A 9284-nucleotide genomic window follows, 5' to 3' on the forward strand; every position below is an offset into this window, starting at 1 on the left:
TTGTGTGGACCTATGAATATACAAGCAAAAGGTGGTTTTGAGTATTTTGTGACTTTTACAGATGACTACTCGAAATACGGATATATTTATTTGTTGCGTCGTAAGTCTGGGTGCTTTGAGAAATTCAAATAATTCAAGACAAAAATGGAGAAACGACATGATAAACATATCAAATCAATGCGATCTGATCGCGGTGGTGAATACCTTTCTACAGAATTCATTAAATACTTATCAGAATGTGAAATAACATCTCAATTATCTGCTCCAGGAACACCACAACAAAATGGTATAGCAGAAAGAAGAAATAAAACCCTTATGGAAATGGTCAGATCAATGTTGAGTTTTTCAGAGCCACCCTCGTCCTTTTGGGGATATGCTTTAGAAACAACAAATTACATTATGAATTTGGTTCCTTCCAAGTTAGTACCTTCAACTCAAGCAGAATTGTGGACTGGGCACAAGCCCAGTCAATGGCATATTCGATTTTGGGGTTGTCCAACACATGTACTAAAAGGGAAAATAGAGAAATTGGAATCGAGGACAGAGGTGTGTGTTTTTATTGATATCCAAAAGGAACAAAGGGAGATTTATTTTACTATCCAAAAGAAAAGAAGGTGAATATTACAGCGAATACCAAATTTCTAGAAGGGGATTATTTAATAAACCGTGTTCCTAGAAGCAAACTTGTTTTACAGGAATTGAGCAAAGAAATAACAAAAGATCCATCTAAAAAACATATCCCGACAGCCAGTATTGATCTACCACTGCGTTCTCGTAGTGGGAGGAATATCAATAGGCAAGAGAACACACAAGAGGCATTGCCTTACATCTCGCTGCCTCAAAGTAGTGGGAGTAATGTTGAGCAACTTACAACTGTGCAACCTGCGCTTGAAGAAGAAGCTTATGAAATCCTAGCACCGTAAGGTGTGGAGGATGACGTTGAGCATCCAATTCTTCATGATGATGTCATGGATGAAAATGCACCCGTAGTGTCTCGTTGTAGTGGGAGAATTATTAGAAAACCTTCTCGGTATGTGCTCTTAGGAGAATCTTACAGTAGGATCCCTGAAGAGCCTAATACAGAACTCTAAATTACGACGAAGCGCTACAGGATATAGATGCTGAAAAGTGGATTGCTGCTATGAAATCTAAAATGGAGTCCATGGACTCCAATCAAGTCTAGGATCTTGTAGAACCACCTACGTGAGTCAAACCTATTAGGTGTAGATAGATTTATAAGAAAAAGAGATGAGTGGATGGAAAAGTGCAAACTTTTAAAGCAAGGCTTGTTGCGAAAGAGTTTACTCAGAAAGAAGGGATCGATTATAAGGAAACTTTTTCACTGGTAGCCATCCTTAAATCCATAAGAAGCCTCTTATCTATTGCTACTCATTATAACTATGAGATCTGGCAAATGGATGTCAAGACGGCTTTCCTTAATGGAAGTCTTGATGAGTGCATTTATATGGCATAACCAGACGGTTTCATGAAAAGCGACGATGAGCACATGCTGTGTAAGCTGAACAAATCCATTTATGGATTGAAACAGGCATCTAGGGCATGGAACTCTTGTTTTGACAAGTCGATTAAGACTTGGTTTTGATCAATGTGAAAACGTGTCTTGTGTCTATAAGAAATGGGATGGAAAAAAAGTAGCATTTTTGGTACTATATGTAGATGACATCTTACTCATAGGAAATAATTTGGGCATGTTGAATTCAGTCAAGGAGTGGTTGTCCTCGGGTTTTGATACGACAGACTTGGGAGAAGCAACTCATATCCTTGGGATCAACTTCACGCGAGATCGCAAGCAAAAGATATTAGGCTTATCTCAAGCACTTTATGTTGATACTATTCTTGCGCATTTAGCATGCAAGATTCCAAGAAAGTTCTTTCTTTCAGGTATGGAATCTCTCTGTCCAAGGATCAGTCTCCTAATACGGCTGATGAGATAGAGAAGATGAAGGCAGTCCCTAATGCTTCTGCTGTAGGGAGTCTTATATACGCAATGCTATGCACTAGACCTGACATCTGCTTTGTTGTTGGCATAGTTAGCAAATTTTAGTCTAATCCTGGGAAAGAACATTGTACTGCAGTTAAACATATAATCAAGTTCCTGAAAAGGACTAGGGATTATATATTGATTTTTCACTCAAGCGATCATGTACCCGTTGGGTATACAGAGTCAACTTTCCAGTCAGATAGAGATTCTAGAAAATCTACCTTAGGACATGTGTTTACCTTAGGAGGAGGAGCCATAAGTTGGAGGAGTATTAAGCAAACCTGTGTTGCTGATTCCACCATGAAAGCCGAATATGTGGCTGCCTCTGAGGTTGCCAAAGAGGCCGTTTGGCTCGGGAACTTCCTAAAAGAACTTGGTGTTGTCTCTTCAGTACAAGCACCAATTACACTTTATTGTGATAATAGTGGTGAGATTGAAAACTCGAAGAAACCACGAAGCCATAAGAGGGGTAAACATATTGAGTGTAAATATCATTTAATTCGTGACATTGTTCAGAGGGGAGGGGTGAAAGTTTTGAAGATTGCGTCGAGACAATTTGGTTTATCGTTTTTACAAAGAGCTTGCCGCAGAAGACTTTTGATAGGCATGTAGAAGAAATGGGTGTTAGAGTTGTAGATGCATGGTTATGAGTCTAAGTGGGAGATTGTTAGGATATACGATTAACCATGCAGTTTGATTATAGTATTAAGTTTTACTATTTATGGAACAATTGTTTATTTATTTATTCAATTCAATATAAACTTATTTTAAATAGATCATTTGTTCATATGTATGCCCTTTACTTATATAGTAGACGATTTAGTGTACGTAGTTTTAGCTTATGCGCAAAACATTAAATTGTCGGTTCTTATAAGTTTTTGTACTGAATATATAAAACAATCTCTCTAGCTAATTAAATGTACTTATACTCTTAATCTTGATATGATTGGTATGACCAATGTGCTTTGTCCATTATTTTTATTTATTAAAAGGTACGACTTAATTGCGAGTCAATGTATTCCTGGTAAATTAGATAATGACAAAATGCATTTGTGAAATAACAATTAGTTGATAGAATCCGTCTCTCGACCTTGAGATTGATGGTACCCCTTTATGGATGCTTATAAGTTTTCATGTGAAAACCCTGCAGGTGGATTTTGTATCCATCACATGAAATAAGTTAAGCGGAATTATAAAGAATTAAATTAGTCAATGAATTAAATTGTTAGTAATTTAATTTATTTGTTTGGTATCTGTAATCTTAACATGGGGAGTTAAATAAGTTTTTAATGAAAGATTTCTAAATTAAACTGAGGAGTGCAATTACAGTTTTTTAGTGGAATACATTGTAATTTATGGTGGTAGGATTAATTCACTCATATTCTGAATTAATACCGCAATAGGAAGCCTCGTTATTAAATTTGTGGTCCCTGCTGCGCCTGAATATTCTAGAATAAGGAAAATAAAAGGAAAAATAATATCCTTGGTGGGTAAGGAAAGTGCCACACATTTTTGGCTGGGGTTTTGCCCTAAAATGTGTACATATAAACAAGGTCATTCAGCCCTAAGTGATATTCAGTCTCTAGCTGCAATACTTGCCACTCAAGTATTTCGTTCATAGAAATTCGGGTTACACAACAGAATATCGCAGACTTGGAAAGCACGGCTGCTATTGAAGATATTCAGTCTCTAGCTGCAATACTTTCCACTCAAGTATTCCATTCATAGAAATTCGTTTACAAAGCAAAATATCGCATCCGGAGAGAGACGGCTAGCTCGTTGAAGATTTGTGTTACCGCTTCAAAAGGTTAGTGTTCCAATCTCGTGTTTGATTATGTTTGTCTAGTTTACATGTATGAATTTGATCTTGGTTGTTTGCTTCCGCTGCACAAGTATTCCTGTTATCCATCGAATTGAGGGAAATGCATTTGGGAGGAAAAGACAAAAAGATCCTCAGTTTTAATGAGTTGGCAAGAAATACCAAGGGCATTAAAGGAAAAGACAAAATGGGTACATTGTTATCCTACAACCTCCATGTTGTAGGTTAGCAAAACTCTCTATATAATAATTTTGTCATTTAACATGTTTACTTTTTGTGTGCAAGCAGTGAGGGGCTGTAACAACCCTTTCGGTCATTATGGAAAATTAGGACTCCGTTGAGAATTCCGGGGCCGCCGGTGGATTCGTAAGGCATCTTTTTGTATATGTGCATATTTGTGTTATGGTTTTGAGGCCTTGGATGAAATGTAGGGGGATAGGAGGAAAACTAGACAAATCGAGCTCACTGCCCAAAATGAGTAGCTGTGGCGATAGGAGTACCACTGCAGCGATACCGCTGTGGCGGTACTCGGACCGTTGCGTCGGTATGGAACCCATTTGCCCGTCACCGCCATCCATTTTCCTTGGTATGCATCGGGCAATGTACCGCTATAACGGTCACATCAATTTTGTGGTGGGCTGCTATAGCGGTCACTTGACCGCTATAGCGGTACCGCTGCAACGACGTGATGACCGTTGTAGCGGTCGACGTAAAACAAGAGTCTTAATTTTATATACTCGCTTTTTTTTATCTTTTCACAAAACCCCAACACACTTCCCAACAAGCACCTAGAGAGAATTTTCAGCTAGGGCAAGATAGCCTTCGAGAGGTAAGTTCCATTGCTTTTCATTCTATCATTCCCTTCCCCTTCATTATTGTAATCATCTTCATGGGTCTTTAATGGTGAAAGTGAGGTAGAAACCCTAGAATGTCAATAAGCCTTCTAAACTTGATGGGTTGGGGTTATTATCGCTTATTTACCATTTAAATGGATTGATTAGTTGCTATTTGTCATAAATTGAACATTTAGAATCATAAACTAAGTGATTTAAGACCTAGGGTTCTATAAAAATGGTGTCTTTGCCATAGAAAACCGTTTGTAATGGGAATATTTGATAGAATGTTGTATAAATTGATGGTAAATGAATACTTGGGGCCTTGATAGGTTGTTTATCACCTAGAAAATCATCCACCCTTAGGATGGGGGAAAGGAAGGGTATTCCCTCGCTTTGTGAATCGAGCAATGTGACTCGGTCGAGCCTTATTTTTAGACCGTGAAAGTAGAAGGGCTTTGAAAAGAAAGGCTATAGTAGAGAGTAACCTGCGTGTTCCAGCTCTACTAAGAGGTAGGTTACGGTTTACTTAAGTTAGACTTTGGTTAGTTGATTGTATGTTTTGTGATCTCCTTAGGAGAAAGCATGTCTAGTTTTCATGCATTCTATTGTGTGGCTAAATTCCTACGTGAATGTGATTGAATGACCATGTAGGCTCCGTGCCATTATTCCCCTCGTGACATTCATAATCTTACCTGACTCGTAAGTCGCGAAATGACTGCATAATAAAAGCTTTTCAAAGAACAACATGCTTTTCGTCTTTTTCAAATCAAATATAATCGGTGAACATATGAAATCTGTAACATAATACATAATGATACATCGGCTTACGTAGCCGCTTACAAAGCTGACATGCTACATACGTGACTCTGTCTGCAAAGTCTCTAACATAATCAAGATACCATAGCATAAACACTCTGACTCGGCAGCACTCCGGGAGGAAATGGAGCCCGCCAATCCAGCTGGAACATCTCCCGCTAATGTCCTCTACACATCCGTATATACACACGTGGCATGAAACGCGCCCCCGAAGAAAGGGGTCGTACGGATTTTAATCGTATCGAGCATGTAAAGTACGAAATACGAACCGAATCATACCGAAATAATAAGTATAGAAAATTAGTACAGTTACGTAAACTCATAAGGCTTGCCTTTGAAACATAAATCATGCATGTCGATATCATGTAGTACATATGCATATCCATAACGTGTCCCGACCCTCTCGTGAGGGACTCGGTAGATAAAATCATCATATCATGTATATATAACGTGCCCCGGCCCTCTAGTGAGGGACGCGGTAAGTAAAATCATCATATCATCATGTCATCATGCCATCATATATATATATATATATACCGTACCCGGCCCTCTAGTGAGGGACTCGGTGAATAGCGTGTCCCGGCCCTCTAATGAGGGACTCGGTAAAGGAGATCCTGTCTCCATCATGTATACCATACTTGGCCCATCCTGTGGGCTGGCGCCATCATCATATCATATAACGTGCCCCGACCCTCTAGTGAGGGACGCGGTGAATAACGTGCCCCGGCCCTCTAGTGAGGGACGCGGTGGATAATGCAGTGGAGTTGTACGAATACATGTCCTGGCCCGGGACTCAGTGAAAGACGTATTGAGCTTTACACGAGCAGAGTAGTGAGAAACCACATGCAATTAAAGCATTTTCAAAGACTCAATGAAACAATCTAAACGAGCCGTCATTTGAAAGTCGGGACAATAGTTATATCAAATATCTTTCGGACTCCACTCGGAAACATATCAAACATCATAAACATATTAAAGAACCGTAGGGATTATAGTCATATATCAAACCAATCCGAGCCCGCCCATGAAAGTTACGGGCATTATACGTTATAGAATCATTTGCGAACATATCAAAGAAATCCGGTTCCGTCTATGAAAGTTACGGTCATCATTAGACATAGAATCTTTTACGAACAAAAATTCTTTATGCAACATTTGAAATCCAATTATACATAAGACTTAAGAACCATAATTCGACCATATTAAGAATGCCAACATTAAAAGGTGATTAAGAATCGTAAGAGTAGAGTTACCCCGAGGCTCGTATCACATCACATCTTACTTACGTCTAAGACATGCCAAAAGAAAGGAAGGATAAGCTTTACATACCTCGTCCGCTTCCTAAGCTAATCCAAATTTAAGTCTCGGCTTCTCACGATCTACAACAACGTCATTAGATACCAAACATTAGCCATAGGCACTTAGGAATCCAATTCCAAGCCATCACTTTATTTACAAAAATTTGGGCAGCATTTCCCCTATAAATTCAACAAACCCCGAGAATTCAACTCGGCCAAATCGTCAACAACAATACCAACAACCATTCTAACAACATCAACAATCAATTCAAAGCGCATTCTAACATTAGTAATTCTTTTCTACATACTTGGCAACATTCCATTTATATTCAATTCAACTACATACTTTCAAGCTAACATCAACGCTCACATATTCAAGTACTAATCCGAGATCATTCAAACGAGGTTCAAGAACATTTCAAACAATCCGCGCAATATTCAAAACAACCCAATCAATATACTACTTTACCCGAAAATCCTCCATTTCCAATAGAAACAACAACAACACATTTCATTCTTCCAAATTCATCAACTACATCAACAATTCACACGCTACAACATTATTCTCATAATATTCAAGAAACTATATTAAAATCACATTATCTCCCAAATCAGCCCACACGATTATAACTTCAACTTGGATCATTAAACTTTCATTTTACATCATAGAATCCACAACAAACAACAACCAAAATACTACATAAAATTAATTCACCATGTTCTACCAAAACAGCCCCTACACGGCCAAGCTTCAACATACATAATTTCATGAATTTCATTCATTTTCACCTACTACAACACATTCAAACCATCCATAACACATGTAAAAGAAGATTGAACCTTACCTCTTCTACTTAGCTCTTCACTTGGCTAGGGTTTGTGCTTTGCTAAAACGAATGCTTTGCTTGCTCCACCAACTACTCCATGTTAATAAGGACCTTCCAATTGGTTGAAAAGCTGGAAGAAAATAATTTTTCTTGATCAATTCCTAGAGCACCCATTCGGCCAGCCATGGCCAAATGTCCTCTCCTCTTCTCTCTTTTTCTTGAGCTTTCTAGAGTTTGTGAAAATGATTAATATGTCTTGCTTGTCACACTTGCCCACATATATAATTCATCCATGTGTGACATGGCCCACACATGGCTTGGATCAATTAAAATTGGCCAAGCCATGGGTGGGAACCACCTCATGCCACACAGCCACATGGTGGCTTTTCTTGAAATTTTATTTCAACTCCTAGCCCTAAATTTTCATGAAATATTTAACTTTTCATAATTCACTTTTAACCCCAAATTTTCCTTATTATTCCATACCAATAAAATCATAAGCACTCATGCCTTAAAACAATATCAGAGGTTAAAAGTCTCTACCTCGTATCCCGGAATAGTCTTGTCCTTAACTTGTCATGGTTAGCTCGGATTATCCCGATGTACAAAATACGGGATATAACACTCTGTTCTGTAAGATGTTTGGAAAGGCACTCATGTGACCTAGATTATGGGCTCGTGGTCTGAGGATCATTCCGGAAACAAGAGGTACTCTGATATGTCCCGCGATCGCGATTTGTTCTGGAGTGGACGTTTATCCTCGGGTCCGAGGAGTGGATCTGGAATGAGTAGTACATGGACACTATGGGTCCCCTACAAGTCATGACTACTGAGCTAAGACATCAGCTAACATGTATGTACAGCGAGTGAGGTTATTGTGGTAAATTTATTTTTGTTGTGGCTTACGTGATTGTAATTGCTTGACATTCTTAGTGATTTGATTGTTATTGTCCTTGGTTGACTTGCTGTGATTTATTGATATTCATGTCTGTTGACTGGCTTGTTTTATTCTATTGATTTTACGAAATATGTATGATACTAATCTTAGTTAGCCTATGATATCTACCGGTACATAGTGTTTGTACTGATGCTACCATGCTGCATTCTTTGAGTGAAGATTGTGATATAGAGACCGTTGCTCGTCCTCACATCTAGCGTGGAGGATAATTGTTGACAGATTTTAGGGTGAGCTTCTGCCCATGCCAGGCCGCCCGAAGATCTTCTTTCTATGATGTCTTTTCGTACTCTGGACATTATAGATTACTTATTTGTTAGACTTCAAATTCTTAGACATGTTTTAGCTTAGAGTCCTGTACGATGACTTTCAAATTTTGGGGATTGTAATAGTTAGAACATCCACACTTATTTCCGTATTTATGGCATGATTTACTTGTTCTTTTGATGTTAAATGAGAAATAATTGTTTAGCTTGGTTAATATAAAACTAGATTGAATGGATAGGTGTCTTGTATGTTGGTTCGCCTTCTTGGATTTAGATGGGTGCCAGTTATGGCGGGTTGGGTCGTGACAGAGTTGGTATTAGAGCTTTAGTTTCGTCGATCTCATCGTACAAGGACATGTCTAGCAGAGTCTTGTAGATCGGTACGGAGACGTCTGTACTTATCTTCGAGGGGCTGTCGGATACTAGGAAAACTCTATTTTCTTTCTTCTTTCGTGTTACTTGATT

Source organism: Lycium ferocissimum, chromosome 9 (assembly GCF_029784015.1).
Source record: "Lycium ferocissimum isolate CSIRO_LF1 chromosome 9, AGI_CSIRO_Lferr_CH_V1, whole genome shotgun sequence".
Classification (NCBI taxonomy): domain Eukaryota; kingdom Viridiplantae; phylum Streptophyta; class Magnoliopsida; order Solanales; family Solanaceae; genus Lycium; species Lycium ferocissimum.